This window comes from Ascaphus truei, chromosome 6 (genome assembly GCF_040206685.1).
Source record: "Ascaphus truei isolate aAscTru1 chromosome 6, aAscTru1.hap1, whole genome shotgun sequence".
NCBI classification, from domain to species: domain Eukaryota; kingdom Metazoa; phylum Chordata; class Amphibia; order Anura; family Ascaphidae; genus Ascaphus; species Ascaphus truei.
In genome coordinates, this window is record NC_134488.1 from 127,106,806 (window position 1) to 127,124,489 (window position 17,684).

The 17,684-nt window shown below is 45.0% G+C and overlaps 1 protein-coding gene across 1 annotated transcript in view; it reads left to right on the forward strand.

Annotated features, from left to right (window-relative positions):
• Positions 1-3,035: 3,035 nt before the first annotated feature.
• The window catches only part of LOC142497870 (uncharacterized), a 44,703-nt gene continuing 30,054 nt past the window's right edge, over positions 3,036-17,684 (forward strand). Inside the window, exon 1 of the mRNA XM_075606267.1 lies at positions 3,036-3,443. The gene's annotated coding sequence lies outside the window, so the exon portion shown is untranslated. The remainder of the gene's footprint in view (positions 3,444-17,684) is intronic.

The window sequence follows — 17,684 nt, forward strand, 5'->3', positions numbered from 1 at the left end:
CCACGCCCTGCCGGCCAATAGGAAGCCGCGACGTCACCAGGTTCAGCTTCCTGTTGGACCGTGTGACGCGGAACTTTAAACTTTGCTGAGAGACCGGCGCCCCCTTTGGTGGTTTGTATCTCGGGAAGCAGGGGGGCCCTCAGAGCAGAAATGAATGGGGTTCTGTGCTCCGGAGACCCCCTGCTTCAATCTTAGGTTCAAAACAAAAATGATCGCCCTCATGGATTGCCGCTTTAAGTGGAAACAGATTGTAGGGGCCCCCCAGGGCTATAATGGACACAAATGCAATAATAGGACTTGCCTTCATGCAGACATACACAGTCACATACATGCATTCACCCGAGCATACATACATACATACATACATACATACATACATACACTCATCGTTTCATGCATTCATCGCATAGCAAACAGACTGTGCCTGAATTCGTACCGACACACAGACAATCATGTGACATTCAGCTAAAAACTTGCATCTGCCCAAGATTTCGGGAGCCTCCGGGGTTTGTGGTTAATTTAAAATGATCCTGAGACAGCGAGCAGTGGGGTTTTCATGGGCACTCAGCAGGCCAGTTCCAATGTTACTTTGTATAATTGGCATCCCGAATAGTTTCCAGGGATTAACGGGCAAAATAGCATTAGCACGTACCTGAGGGAGAGGGAGACCTACCAAGAAACTTATGTACCTGCCCTAAAACTCCTGTACCATATACCTGAGAGATACCTGTCAACAAACCTGAACACACCTGAGATACTTGGGAAATGTGCTCATTTGGATGTACAGTACAAAGTATAATCAAATCATGTCGCCTAGGTCTTTAATCAAAAGCATATGTCTGAGTCCGGGTGTGGGTAATGCCACCTTTAGGCATGACCCAAATAATCTAACGTTAATTCCCTGTGTTTGCAGTAACGGCCTTTAAGGGACACGTGATGTGAGGGGAAACGTCTCTTTTGCATATTATTAGCACTAAAAACAAAAATACCCAACGCTACATCCTGTAAGAAACACAATCCTGTATTTCACGTTCTTTTTGGGGACGTGTGACAGAGAAACACAAACACAAGTGAATATAAAAAAAAACTATTAATATGAACAAATCAAACTGTTGTTACAATACAGTATGTATAGCAATAGGATAACAAATTACATTACAATGTTACAATTTACTTTAATAATAAAAAGATGTTGAAAATATATAGGTCAAACTGGTTGCAATTTAAAATCACAGTTTAGGATGAAATGACAGGATTCAATTCTTACAATCCAATGTGACAAAATACATAGTTAAATACTTCAATGTTAGTATTCTTATGAGTAAGGGTAATTTAGTTAAACCCTTTGGCCAAAGCGTTATAAGCCTGCAGCCACGTCACGGCATGACCGGTATGCAGGTCCTGGCACTACCTGTGAATATTCTCATTTACCTCTGCGGGATGGAGAATGGTCTCAGAGGACCCGTCCTGCACAGGAACATGGGACAAACTGCTGCTTACTGCTGCTCCATTTAATGCTAGACTATTTAAAAGAGTAAAACTGGGTTAATGTTAGATTACTATCTTAAGTAGATAAACAATACGGGTTAACTTAAAAAAAAAAAAGATATATATTTATTATTTGCAACTTGGAATGTATATGTTTTCTATGGAGTTTGTATAGAGATAGTACAATTAATTCTATATACTATCAAACTGGCCATTTGAGAGGTTTGCAGATGAAAATCCCTATAAACGTGTAAAAAAAAAAAAAAGAGCCTGGCACTAAACACTGGATAAAACGTTAATAAATCTATACTAAGATTGCATTTTTATTCTAAGTGGTGAACAGTCAAATCAATATTGACAGATAAATCTAGTGATAAAAAGTGAAAAGAATAATAATAAACAGTGATATTATACTGGTGCACGTACTGTATTAGTGACCATATAATAATATGTGATAGAACAATTAAAAATATATATATACGCCTCCTCTCGAAAACCCTGAAACAGGATATGTCTCCATATCCTCCACAAATGATATCCACAGAAAGTTGGGGAGCGAAGGATGGATCACCATAGGAGAGAAAGGAACAACATAGGGCAATATTGGAGGGTTCAATGTAGATCTTGTGACTGGTCTCTTGGAAGATTGTACTCACAAACAAAGATTAAAATCCTGATGAAGCGAACCAGAGCGAAACGTGTTGAGTCCAACACTTGTCACAGTAGGAGACTCTGAGCGTGGTACCAGCGCCTGAGAGAAGCGCCATCTGCACCCTCCGCATCATCGGGATCCCGGAAGTGATGTGATCGGAATGGGCGGAGTCCTGCAGTGTGGTGAGAACGCGACTCACCATATAGTACACACGGGAGTTACGGCGGCTTATTCAGGTTGTTCATACTAACTATCTACCCTGATGTAAGCCTTGAATTCAGGGGGATATTGTTTTATGCTAGTAAATTGTTTTTATAAGAATTATCTGCACCATTGCAGTCTCTCTTTCTCTCCTTGAGCCCTACTGGAGCAGGTGGAGTCTGTGAAGATTGGATGTGAGGAAGGTGGGGGGTCACCCAGGGCATGTGTCAAGTCACATGGATCATAAGTCAGGCACAGGAACCATAGCAGCCATTTTGTCTGTTCTAACATTTTGAGTGAATGGCGTATGTAAGCTGTATGCAGGAATGTTGGTTTGTGCAGTCGCTCCCAGGAGAAGTCAGCCCCCACTAATTCTCAGGAATAGATGTTGTTCTGACTCTCAGAATATGAGCCACCTCCCTTATCTAGCTGCTGGCATACCCGAGGCTGTAATATGTTCTGTGTAATCACAAAATCACAACCCCCACGCAGAGGCAGAAATATATAGAGTAAAGGTCGCCTGTATAAAATAAGTTTTTTTTAAGCTTGTATAAGGTTTTTTTTAGCATTATTTGTGTAATTTCTGTATTTTTCCATTTTCTACGCCAGCCCCTTCTGAAGGGGCGTATTACTCATTAGCAGTGTATAAAAGGTACTGTCAATCATTATATTGTCAGAGAGAGCTTCTGTAAGCTTTCTCTCCCTGTGTACACTTGTATACAATAAAAACTCATTTGATTATTCTGAACCCTAATATTATTATTGTATTATTTGTACCACTTTCGCAAGTCCGACCCCCGTTTGCCACAGATTGAATATGCCTGATTTTAATCTTCCTTTGTGAGTATAATCTTCTAAGAGACCAGTCACAAGATCTTCACTGAACCCTGCAATATTGCCCTATGTTATGCTTTTCTCTCCTATGGGGACCCATCTTCGCTCCCCTGCTTTCTGCGAAAATCCCCATAAACCTGAATGGAGATTTTCCAATGAGAACGGCCTGAATGACCGCTGTGCGTTACATTAAAAGGAAGAAAAATCAGCTGGACGATGTGAAGAAGAGAGCAGGAAAACATGAAGAAACAGACACACTGAAAAGCAGGTGAGTGAAGAACTAAATGGGTATACATTTACCTCTAAATGCATTCTGCTTGGGGCTGCGGGGGCTTGATTAACTCTCGGTATCAACTCTCCTTGCCATCTTGGGCATGTTACTTCCTCTCCCCGTGCCACAGGCAATAAAATTAAATCAAGTGAAACAGTGAATACAATGTAACGAGAGATTGGCGGATTTATTTTTTGCATATTTGGATCTGTAGCGGATCGTCCGGTTCCTTTCGCCCGTGAATTTCCGTGGGTCACTCTCAAAAAGGGCGATTCGCGTTTTGTGGATTTTTAAATTATTATTACCCATTGTAAGAGATGTGTGCAGAGGTACGCAATGGAGACCGTTTAAAGTGAAACTAAAATTAGGCTTTATTGCGCCTGTCCCTTTAACACAGCAGAACATTCAAAATACGCCAAATAAAAACCTGCTCCGTTTTGGAGACTATCTACACATGTAGTCCAGCCCTCTCTAACTGGGTGGTTAGCGAAGCTAATTACCGGCCCCAAATATATATACATATATACAGATATATAACAGTCCCTTAAGAAAGTATTATCTGTATCTTGTAGCTGTAGGGGAAGGCCCCTCTGCTCTCCTTGTGTGCTATAGCAATATCAGGATCCAGGTGTAGAAATCTTCTCCCCTTTGTCTTGCTGTCAGCCTGCAGTCTCTTTGCAGCTCAAGACATCTGTCCTTCCTGGGTCAGTCCCAATTGTGAGACTAAGGAATCCCCTTCCTGTGTCTCAGAGCAGGCTTTTTCTGACAGAGTTCTGATTAGGCAGGTGGGGTTGGTTGATTGCAGGTGTGCAATTAACCAGCACACTGCTGGATTAGAGGCACGTTTCTTAACAGGGGTAATTACTTGTTACACCCATACACTCCACGTGTTCCTCATTCCGTGGACGGATTTGAGGATTCAGCAATCGTTAAGAATTCGTAAGAATCCAGCAATGGATTGCTGAATCCGCGGATTGGGTTCTGCAAATCTGTCAGTGGGTTGCATCCAATGGTAGATTTCTATGAATCCGCATGGATTGAAACCGTCCAAATCCGTTTGCGGATTTTACACCGCGAAACGGATTTTCTGGTGAAAATGCGAGAAAATCCGGGAAACAGATTCGGGCACATTTGCCCATCTCTAAATGTAAGTGTAAATGGGAACAAAATGTATTTTGCAGGGAAAATTTAGAAGATTAATGGGCAGTCTTTTGGCTAAAACCAATGTGGCTAAATAAACACACACACACACACACACACACACACACACACACACACACACACACACACACACACACTCTCTCTTTCTCTCTCTGACCGGGGAGAAAGAGAGAGACACACAGAGACCTGGGGAGATAGAGACACACGCACAGACTTGGGGGGAGAGATATATTGGTTCTGTACTGCAAACATTTTCTAAACTTTACAGCATAGTAATGGGAGGAGCTACAATAACATTTTGGGGGCGCGGCCCCCTCCTGAGACAAAGCTACCTGTGCAGGAGAGACACACAGACTGGGGGGTGGGAGTCTGTCTGTGTGTGACTGTGTATCTGTCTGTGTGAGAGAGTGGAGGAGGGGAGGAGAGAGGGAAAAGAAGTGGAGGGGGGAGAGTGAAATGAATAAAACAGTATAAATGGCGACACTATTGGACAAATACCATTATAATATTTATTTTTAAGAGATGTTTTCGAAATACATTTTTATTGTGTCCCGGTTTTTACTTTTGGAAATGGGGTCACCCTATTTAGGGGACTCCTCATGCCTGCAAAGGGATATGTGCTGCGCTGCTGACAATGTGAGGGCTGCATAAGAAAAAAATATTGCGTGTATTATCAATAATATTCTTATAGTTTGTATGCTTTTTTACATATTTAAGAGTATATTAAACATATCCACATGATGAAATACCTGCTAGTGATGACGTGATTGAATTAGTGTCAAGATTGTAACTATGAAAGATTCACAGGAGCTGAAGAGAGAGGAAGCAGGTAAAAAAAGAACGTCTTCGTTAAAAGCTGGCAGAGATCCTATAACATCCTGTGAGACCGTATTCAACCGAGCCACAGATTGAGCCACCTATGCTAAAGCAGGGATATCCTGAAACCCTGACCTGTTGGTGGCCCTTGAGGACTGGCGTTGGCCACTTGTGTTATAATGCTTTCTGCTTTACACTTGCCCTGTGTATTTTTCCCTCTTTGTTTCCTGTTTTCATTCTTCTTGAATGAATGTATTCCTTACCCCAAGATTAAAAAAAAAAGAAAGAAAACATCACAAACAATGGAAAAAGTTAAAAGCTTAATCACTGGGGGATCCAGAAGAAAGCCTTAATTAACTAGGTTTAATGAGATAATTGAATAAGCATGTGTTCAGAAATGACAGTGCAGACAATGAATGGTAGTGAGCATTCCCGTACTCTCTCATGCTTTCTATCGTTGTCCTGTTACCTCTTGCATCAACAGAACGTCCTCTAGGCGAAGAAAGAGGTCACACTGGGAACCGAAACTCTCTGAAACAAAACATCTACAGTATTGATTAATTACAACCCACAGCAAGCAGATAGCTTATTGTATCTATTGCAATGGAAGGATTTACCCTTTAATTGTGCCATCATTTATAAAGACCAGGATTTATAGTCATTTGAGACTTTAAGTGTAGCCAGGTCCCCTTTGGCTCCCCGGTTCACCATTGAGAAGGCAGAGAGGCAGGAAGGCCCTCTAGAGGTCGCGCAGGCGCAGTTAAGCATAGCGGCGGCCATTACAGTTTCGCACAGGCGCAGTAAGGATAGCGCACGCGGTCCCAATGCTAAAGAGGTCCTGAGTGGACTACAATTCCCAGCAGCCTCTGGGGACTGCCCTTTCACCCACATCACGTGCAGCCAGCCAGCAAATAGGGTTTTCAGCTTCTCCTGTTGGAGAAGGATACAATGTTGCAGAGACCACGCTAGTCAGTTGGAGCTGGGAGCAGGAAGCTGGAGGAAGTGTGAAAGGAGCAAGTGGCTCTTACACTAGGCCAGGTTACCCCCAGGCCCCAGGTAGGCCCCACTCCCCACTAGGTTAGTGGGTAAATTCATAGGGAAGGCCCCTTAGGTAGGGACCCTGCCCTTAGGTGTGTGTAAGTCTAGTCAGTGACACAGCTGCAGTGCTGTGTGCTCTGACAAGAAGAGACAGTGTTGTGTGCAGTGCAGCTAGAGGAGTTGCTTTGGCTGTGTCAGGGAAAGGCCCATCATAGGAAGAAGGGGGGGGGGTTGCTTTCTAGTTATACAGTGTGTGTAATATCTAAAGGGGAAGGGCAGTGGGAACAGCGCTAATGCAATTAATATAAAAATTAGTGACAATTAAGCAACTAACTTAATAGGAATACACACTCAAATGTTGGAGTGGAGGCAGCCAGGAAAAAAATAGGTCACACAAACCAATATACACAGTAAAAACACATAAACCGGCGCCTCAAAGAAATAAAAATAGTAGTCTGACCGAATATAGTCCAAAAAAGCTGGGATGAGTTCCAAGGAAGTATCTTCAATACTTTTGTTGTTTGTTGTATTTATATTTATTTTTATTCATTGTATTAAACTGCTATCATTTCTTGCATACCTTATCAGTGATTTTTTGTTTTAGTTGCACTATGATCTTTTTCTCTTTTTTTCTTCTATGTTGTCGTCTTTTATGTTTGTTTGTTTGAGACTACATTGAAGATACTTCCTTGGAACTCATCCCAGCTTTTTTGGACTATATTCGGTCAGACTATTATTTTTATTTCTTTGCGGCGCCGGTTTATGTGTTTTTACAGTGTGTGTAATATCACCAGTGCCAGTTGCATGTGGTGAACTGCCAGAGTCTGGGATCAGACAGGAGCTACAGGAAGAGATCTTCTGCATGCAGGGACTAGGGTAGAGGTATACCCCAGGGCCCAGTTAGTCCCCTGAGACACTAGAGGAATACTGTATGTGATAGGGACTGCCTTAAGACAGGGACTCCTTCACATACTCAGAGGTAGATGAAGAGAAATGCTGCAGGACAGTGCCTGAATGCCATGCAGCCTGAGTGCAGAAAGAGTATCCATTCCTGCAGAGAGCAGCGCAGTGCGGCGTGGGATCAATGTGCGGTGTTGCTGAGTCCAAGGATTATCCTGATCAGGAGCAGTAATCAGGGAGGTAGTAGAATAAGTGCACCACCGGGCCCCAACACAGGGAAGCGCTATCCCTCACACTCACACTCACACTCTCTTTATGGTTGTGGACACTCACATTATTATCAAAGGAACTGAGGGTGATGTGATGATGGACCTGTGGGTGAGGGGATGGTATGCATTCAGGGTGATGCAATGTTATTCCTATGATGTATTGATGTTATGCAAAGAGAGTTTCATTGAAGTTATCGTTCATGCTCAGTAAATACTGTTTATTTACACGGTGTGTATTTACTGTATGGTTGTTCTGGTGAGGGGACACTCCCACCACTTTGGGATCCCTCATCAGTGGAGGCGCTGCACCGAGTGTAAGTATATACCCCAGGTTCCCCGTGGCGGAAGCTCAGCCCTCCTGGTTGCCAAACAGGTACCGCACCACACTGATAAGTAGTCAGATACACCTACCCACCTCAATCTCACTTAGGGTGGGGGAAAGTGGGCTACATAAGTATATTAGAGAAAATACTCAATATGATGTACTGTACCTGGACCCCTTGCAGGCACACGAATCCAAATTCACGCCCCAAAATGTCCCATCTCTAATAACCAATAAAGATATGCCTTTTAATAGATCAGTGCCTGTTACCCATCAACCCAGGATGAGTAATTTCTATTCAACATAGGACACACCAGGATTTTTGCCAACACATGTCAATACTTCACGAGCACATACAGTATTTATACAGTGTGCAACATTGTACTAGTCTGTGTCCTTTGGCTCTACCTTTCTTCTGGAGGGTTCTCATATGTCAAACATCCGAATAGTTAGATGGGTTTTCAATGCAATTGACTTCTCCATTAGACCTTGCAAGACCTATAGCCCAGTTTAGATTGATCTTACTGTACATACCTTCTCATCCTTTTTGGTATTATCATTATCTCTCACATTAAGTAGACCAAGGTTTTGGGTTCATGCTATTAGGGTCTTGGAATCACCTCCCCGTTTAGGTGATTTATTTTTGCTTTTGTCTCTAGTTTTACCCTTAGTGCGCCAACCTGTATAGACTCAGCGTTGAGTGAGTATTGCTTGCTATGTGCTCTGTGTTAGACTGTACAGGACTAGCCCCTCACCCTTCATTACATATATTATATATTTGTTCCTGTGATATTTGGTTTGATATTTGTTGGCTTTTAATGTTTTGGCCAAATAATTTAACTAAATGGCCCTTACTTATGAGAAGAAAAACAGATAGTATTTAACTAAGTAATTTGTCATATTGTATGTAGCATTGGGGCTTTTTTGTCTTGCATGATACCCCTGAAAAGGCATTACAACCAGTCGAGATTCCAGAACAGTAGACTGATTGTACCCAGTGCTGCTCTTTAGCCATTTCTACTGAGATACTAAATGCCACTAACTCATTTCTTCGCCACTACAGCAGCTGGTGCTCTTAACCTTTCAGTGAGCATGTTGGAGTATATAATGCAGTGTATTACCACGCAATTCCAAACCCCCTTCCACAGATCTCCTGCCAATCACACTTCTGAAGCAGTTGTCTGCATATAATGTTCACCAACTCCCTCACTACCTCGACCTGGCCCTGTAGTGGGGAAGGGATCTTATTTAGCTATATTGTATGTCACCAGCACACAATTATCGTGTCTGATAAAGTCCATGGCCCCATGGGGCATACGTATCAAGGACACCATGAGCGTTTTGAGTAGTGGTTATAGGCGGAGTTTTGGGGGGAGACAATCAGCACAATATTCAGCTCCGGGGACCCTCTGCTTCCCATCCTGGCAACAAAGAAGGGGAAGGCGCAGGGGCAAACTGCGGCTTAAAGGCACTCAACATTTATTTAGACACATACACTCATTTAATCAGATATTTTGATCCTGCCCTGCTGTGTACATATCTCTGCAAATGTGAGTTAATAGCCTTCAAACTCACAACTAAAACACACAATGTATTTCAATACCATATTGTAGCAGCATTCCAACATGGCTCTCTCTTCTCTAATGATTCTTCCAAAGCACGTCAATCCTCTCCTGCAGCTGTTTGTCAGCATTAAACATCTGTGCTTGGTAAAAAAATAGGTGCAAAAATAAGCGCTCATGTACACATACGTAAATATAAAACAAAACCTTAGATACAATGTCCAATAGGTAGTCCTGGAGCTGCCCAAAGAGATTGTTCTGGTATCTCTGAACCAGACTTGGAAATGTAGAGATAGCAACCTCCTGTGGCGCTGAGGCAAGGGCGTGGATTGGAAACAGGAATCTTCTCTTAAACGAATACCTCAGGAGAAAAGACAAAACATGCAGATGGCCTGCAATAGTGCATTACCCAGGGACAACTAGGATCACTAATAAAAAGAGCAATTTATTACACAATGTTAAAACTAAACAATAAAAATTACAATGTATTACACTAAAACTTTGATGTGCCTCTGCACTAGACCAATTGATCTTGGAACTTGCTCCGCCTCGGTAAAAACTGGAATCCTACTCACCAGAAGTGAATAGGACATGTGCATTGGTTTTAGGGTATTTTCCGCCGGATCAACCGTTCGCCGTAGGGTGAAATACGCCAGTTGTGTGTGGAGGATCAACTTCTATGCTCCGTGTAAAATTGCTGCCGGAGAACGCTCGATCAACTCTTCCGCTGACGTCACCACTGAATTTCACTGCTACGGTGTCCCTGCGGTGGCAAAAAACCTCCTACGTGTTTCGAAACTCCAAATAGTGGGTTTCTTCATCAGGGATAAATGCTCCATGCATCTCTGCTTCTATATATACCCCAGTTCGTTCAATTATGACATTAGTCAATTGAATAATGGTCGATTAGACATAGAGTCCTCTGAGCAAGTTCCAAGATCAATTGGTCTAGTGCAGAGGTACATCAAAGTTTTAGTGTAATACATTGTAATTTTTATTGTTTAGTTTTAACATTGTGTAATAAATTGCTCTTTTTATTAGTAATCCTAGTTGTCCCTGGGTAATGCACTATTGCAGGCCATCTGCATGTTTTGTCTTTTCTCCTGAGGTATTCGTTTAAGAGAAGATTCCTGTTTCCAATACACGCCCTTGCCTCAGCGCCACAGGAGGTTGCTATCTCTACATTAAACATCTGTGCGCTGCAGGTGATAACATCTGTAATTCCTATTGCCTTCTCAAATTCTATAATCATTTTCTTCATATTGACACCCATCATTGTGTTAAAAAATAGCTGCAGTATCAAATGTTTGAATTGCCATGTAAACACATCATTTTTTGATTTAATCCTTATTTGAGACAATTGTTTATAATAATTGATTTTTGCAGTTAGGTACATCCAATTACTCTCTGATTATTAGCTTAGCCAGCTGTGTAAATAGGCGAGGCCCACACATTATGTCAGCTCAAAATATGGTAGCTAAAAAGAAGGCAACACATGGTCCGTTAATTGGCTCTTTCCCAGAATGACATGACATTAAAAAATCTGTAAACTTTCTCTGGTGACACTCAGTGAGTCAGTGTGTTAGCTATCTCTTCATCACATACTGAACAAGGGTAAAAAGAAAAGCCTGCCAGAGACTTCCCTGGGCAAGACTGTGTATGAAATGCGTGACTTTCTCTCATTTTACATACCAAGTACCCAAATGAGTGATGGGGGTAAAAAGTGACAATAGCTCTCCACCTCGCAGAGTGTGATATCGATGTAGCCAGGTACCCTCTGGCTCCCCAGACATTCGGTTCTCTCTCTCTTACCTGCGACAGCGTGAGGGCAGTTGCAGGGGTGATCGCGTCACCAGGGGCTCCCAGCGACATCAGCTACAGGCCGCCGCCATCATGTGTGCGTTCGCAACTAGGCGGAAGCTTGCGCACGCGCAGTATGGCCCCAGATGCGATACGGCAGCCATTACAGGGAGTGAGAAGAGGCGCGCCATAGTCAGGGACATCCCCCAGTTTGCACATGCGCAGTTAGCAGCGGCGGCGGCCATTACACAGCGCGCACGCGGCCCCAATGTTAAAGAGAGCCACCAAGGACTACAATTCCCAGCAGCCTCTCGGGACTGCACTTTCACCCTGGTCACAGGCAGCCAGAAAGCCAATAAGGCTGACAGATTCTCATGCTGCAAAGTTGCAACAATGTTGTGTGAAGACAGGGATTGTCAGTTAGGAGCTGGGACACAGAGAGGGGAGGGTGTGTTTGTGTAGGAAGGAAAGTAGCCTCATGCACTAGGCCAGAAGTCTCCCCTTAGGCCCCAGCTAGGCCCTACTCACCTCAGCTTGTGGTTACTACAGGGACTCCCCTTAGACTAGGGACAGGGTCCTGTAGAACCTAGACAAGTGAGGGTCCAGCCAGGAAACGTAACTATCCTGGCAATTGCTGTGAAGGTGAATTGCGTGAAGGTATAACATCCTCTGCGGTAGCAAGGATAAGAGACATTATAAAGGTGGATCACTCCATGCTTGAGCCACCCACCATTGAGGCGGAGGCATCTTGGATCATCTCCTGGAGCAAGGGATTCCAAGTAAAAGTCATCTGTGCACCCGGTAGCAGGAGCACCGGGCAGGTATTATCCAAGTCACCAAGTGCACCACCTATACACGTCATCTTAGTGGGCAGCGCTGTCCCACACGTGGGTGAGGTTGTGGGACTATGGGTACAAGGACTTTGGGAATACTGTGTGGGGTTAAGGCCCTGCGAGGTGTGTGGATAGTTGTGCTTAGTAGTGTTACAGCGTGACACTGAAGTTATGTACAGTACTGTTGATGTCATATTGTTGATGCATGAGTATTGTGGTTTATCTGCCCATATAGTAAACCTGTGTTATATATACCTTGGTGTATGTGGTTCATATATGTGGGTCCTGTGTAGGAGGCATTCTACACTCCTAGAATCCTGCACAGGTGGAGGCGCTGTAATTAGAAGATCGTTCCAGAGGATTCACCCCAGGCTCTCACTAGCGGAGGCTCAGACCTCCTGTGAGGCTGACAGGTATACTGCACCACACCTGGTAACATATAGGTTCCCCTTACATACGCCATATATGCGATTGGGTGGGGGGGGGAATACCCGTTACATTTGGAGACGCTGCTAAGATCAGACCTGGGGTGCCCTATTTTGTTTTTGTGTCAAATTGTCCACCATGTTCATACCCTCAATCCATGAGGTCCCCTGGTAGTAGGGAACGTTCCCAGTCATGGGGACGGGATTGAAATTTGGGAGGCCCTAAAGAAACTCCTGGGCCTAGACCAAGAGTGGAAGCAGATGGAGCAAAGGTTTGACATCACTGTCCAGTGGAGTAGCCTATGGATAGCGACGGGTCAGGAATTATGCAGGGAAAATGGCCCTTGGACTTTATCAGCCCCAGGTGCCCCACCAGAAGGCTATCCCCTTGTATATGCAGATAGCCCTAGCGTAGTTAACGGGACTGTGCACAAAAGTTTGGCGCGAAAATCAGAGCCCCTCCCCTGCGATGTGAGTGACTCAGTGCAGAGCCAGAAACACCCCTTGAAAGAGTGTGCCGCCCCTCCTCTAAATTCCAGCAGGGGGAGTGAGCACAGTGAACTGTCAGTAGCAACTTCTGTTCCCCCTAAGAAAGATACACGATGCAGCAAACCACAACCTCAGCTACCAGGGGCATGGCGAGTGAGAAAAGTCAACCATTTCTTTTGTGCCCGTGTCTGCATAAAGTGAGGAAGGGCAATATTGACTTTGCCTATTACTCATTGCCTAAAGGGTTCCTGGAAGTATCCACTGACGAGATCACCAGCTTGAGGTGTTTGGGCACCGATTGTATATTCCTGGGAAAGAACTTGTTTGGGGAGCTATTTTCTTTGTGAATGGAGCAAACCATCTTGTGTCTAGCCCTTTTCTGCCTACGCTTGAGGAGTACCAAGCCCTGATGACAGAGACAGCTCCAGATTTGGTTCCAAAACCAGAACCCCAGATGACGGAACCACAGATGACAGAATCAACGAAGGGTAAGGTGACTGCACAGGGAGAAGGGGGATCGCTACCACTGGTACCGCCGGAGCAGGACCGCTTCATGCCGATTGCCGCCAATGAATGCGAGGCGACCCGACACTTGTGCTCTGCGGAGGTGTCCCTACCCCCATCCTGTACTACTGAAGACAGTAGTCAACGACCTGTGGTGATGCGCCAACCGGCGGACCACTCAAGTGAAGCTGCAGACAAAGAACCAACTATCTCAATTGTAGCGGACCCTGATGTGGGCCCGTGTGCCCTACAACGGCCAGTCCGGCCTACTACGATGGTACCATCGGTCCTAGGCTTGGGACCAGTACCTAACGACAACAAGGGTGAGTTGACTGCCCCAGGGGTGTCAGGTGTGAGCTTCCAGGTGACCGCGGAGCACGGTAGCTCCTTAAGTCTGGCCACCAGGGCGATTGGCTCCACTTGGCATCGCGCCATGGCGGAGGTGTCCCCCTTAGAAGATTGCTGTCCAGTGGTGCGAGACTGTCGTCCAGGTGAAGAAAAAAGTCAGCCCCATCATGATGTCCAGTGCTGCCATAAGTATTACTGTGATTGAACTAAGGGTGAGCCCGTGCGCTCCAACCCAATTGGTCCCAGGACTGGGATCCAACGCTCCCGAGTTTGCAGAAAGTGAGTGGACCGCCCCAGAAGTGCCGGGGGCCGGTCCCAAAACAGCCGAGGTGGTAACAGTCAGCGTTCCTGATGACCTGCTGGCCACCGTGAATCCCTGCAGTGGAAAGGTATCAACCCTTTACCCCCTGCAGGATGTGGTAAAGACATTGAGTACAGAGACTTTGTTAATCGTTCGCTTCCCAGTGGAAGCCTCCCAAGTACTCGGGGACAAGGACTGTGTTGTGAATGCCCCATTGAAATTTGCCTCCTCTAAGCGCAACATGGAGCGCTCTGTCCGCCATGTGGACCGAGGAAAGGGTCAAGACCTCCTCGCCTACCGCATCCATGCCGCGGATGGCTGGGTAAAGGTCTGGCCAAGAGACACTGTGCTATTCCTTCCACCAGGGGGAGGAAGTAGTATGGAACCAGTGACTGTTGCATATGACCATAATCTCAAAGAGTCTACAGAGACTCTAGTGTCAGTAGTTGAGACTACCCAGGCGGAGACTCACAAAAGTCAAAGTGAGGTACCCCAACATTATAAGTTAGGGGCACTCCACACTTGGTCTCAGCAAACAGCTAACACTCAGCTGGCCTCGGGTATCACTGATGTGAGTATGTTATGTACCATTGATGTTAGAGTACATATGTTAAGTTATACCTTCTATGCACTGCATTTTGATTGTGTAACCTTATGTTGTGATGTTCTCCAAGCGGGGGCGTTGAATTTTCCACCAGGGGGAGAATGTAGCCTGGTCCCCTCTGGCTCCCCAGACATTCGGTTCTCTCTCTCTTACCTGCGACAGTGTGAGGGCAGTTGCAGGGGTGATCGCGTCACCAGGGGCTCCCAGCGACATCAGCTACAGGGCGCTGCCATCTTGTGTGCGTTTGCGCATAGGCGGAAGCTCGCGCACACGCAGTATAGCCCCAGATGCGATACGGCAGCCATTACAGGGAGTGAGAAGAGGCGCGCCATAGCCAAGGATATCCCCCAGTTCGCACATGTGCAGTTAGCAGCGGCGGCGGCCATTACACAGCGCGCACGCGGCCCCAATGTTAAAGAGAGCCACCAAGGACTACAATTCCCAGCAGCCTCTGGGGACTGCACTTTCACCCTGGTCACAGGCAGCCAGACAGCCAAAAAGGCGGACAGATTCTCATGCTGCAAAGTTGCAACAATGTTGTGTGAAGACAGGGATTGTCAGTTAGGAGCTGGGACACAGAGAGGGGAGGGTGTGCTTGTGTAGGAAGGAAAGTAGCCTCATGCACTAGGCCAGAAGTCTCCCTTTAGGCCCCAGCTAGGCCCTACTCACCTCAGCTTGTGGTTACTACAGGGACTCCCTTAGACTAGGGACAGGGTCCTGTAGAACCTAGACAAGTGAGGGTCCAGCCAGGAAACGTAACTATCCTGGCAATTGCTGTGAAGGTTAATTGCGTGAAGGTATAACATCCTCTGCGGTAGCAAGGATAAGAGACATTATAAAGGTGGATCACTCCATGCGGGAGCCACCCACCGTTGAGGCGGAGGCATCTTGGATCATCTCCTGGAGCAAGGGATTCCAAGTAAAGGTCATCTGCGCACCCGGTAGCAGGAGCACTTGGCAGGTATTATCCAAGTCACCAAGTGCACCACCTATACACTTCATCTTAGTGGGCAGTGCTGTCCCACACTTGGTTGGGGTTATGGGACTCTTGCGACTTTGGGTACAAGGACTTTGGGAATACTGTGTGGGGTTAAGGCCCTGCGAGGTGTGTGGATAGTTGTGCTTAGTAGTGTTACAGGGTGACACTGAAGTTATGTACTGTTGATGTCATATTGTTGATGCATGAGTATTGTGGTTTATCTGCCCATATATTAAACCTGTGTTATATATACCTTGGTGTATGTGGTTCATATATGTGGGTCTTGTGTAGGGGGCATTCTACACTCCTAGAATCCTGCACAGGTGGAGGCGCTGTAATTAGAAGATCATTCCAGAGGATTCACCCCAGGCTCTCACTAGGGGAGGCTCAGACCTCCTGTGAGCCTGACAGGTATACTGCACCACACCTGGTAACATATAGGTTCCCCTTACATACGCCATATATGCGATTGGGTGGGGGGAGGGAATCCCCGTTACATTGATAATACATGTACTTTATCAGAGATGTCACCAATTCTCAAGACTCAGGACTCTTCGCGTTTCACCACAGCTGGCATCATCAGAAGACTCGTGGTGAAATGCGTAGGGTCCTGAGCCCTACTTTCAGAGATCTGTTTCGCTGTTCTGTCTGTGAAAAACAGATTATTAGAGACATCTCGAAGTGCAACAAAACCAGAAGTAACATCATCGGACGTGACGTCAGAAGCTGGGGGAATTGAGCGCCCGGAGCCTCGAGGTCTGACAGTGTCACCATCACTATCTGCTGCTGGAGACTCCTGCTGTTCTATTTTGCACAATGAAGGATAGAGGACAGGGCGCACGGATTTTTAAAATTAGCAAAATAATTTATTCAAGCTGACACAACGTTTCGACCAAAATGGTCTTTGTCAAGTGTAAGTGGCTTAATGCCCAGCTCCCTAATGATACCTTATATAACACCCACAATACCCAAAATGCTCACTGAAAAAATCATCTTGATTAAACACGTGTGGAAAGTTACCTCCTCATTAATCAAAGACATTATGTAAGTCCTGAAGTAAGCCCCTCCTATCTCTTAGAAGCATGGTTACTTGTAATGTCCAATGGGAATCATATCTCCATATAGTCATAAAATCCGGCATCTTTGTATATAACAATGCGAGTATAACGCTTTAATTCATTCCAGTTTCATGTTTATATTTCCAATGGTCCCTTCAGTCAGAATAATAAATGTATTTCTAATTTTTGGGGACTCTTAAACGTGACATAGCTTAAGGCTTCAGAAGGTCAAAGTCTGGCCCTGATTAGCACAGAGCACACTAATTGCAGGAATATCAACCGTGAATCACATGATGCAAATGCCAGCGACATTTCAAGCCTGCCGCGTGGCATTGCACCACTTTTGTTACACTATCGTAGGAATCTTGCATTTTTACACTATATGCATGAGACATTTTTTCTTTATAAGGCCGGTATGTGTTAATCTCACAGTTGCAAGAGAGGGTTTATTTCATTTCTGGATACTTACCTTTTATCCAAATATATCCATGATGTTGTTGTCAATAAATTTGAATAGGAAGGCCGTGAGAAATGGAATGGAAATAAAGTGGAGGGTTCAACAAAGACTTCAATGTACTGCAATAAAACTCTTTGGAGCTAAACTGGACTACAAATAGATCCAGCCCATGTAGCATATAACTCACAGGCATGTACTTTTACTGTTCCACTGTCAGAAGTGCTTTGTGTTCCAAAAAGCCTATAGCATTCCCTAATACTCTCGGCTGTGCAAGTTTGCTTGCTCAGATTATTAGTCGTGTGTTTAGAAAAGTTGGACTGAAAACTTTCCTGTCCTGTCTTTCCTGCCTACCCTAACCCCCAGGGCAAAGTA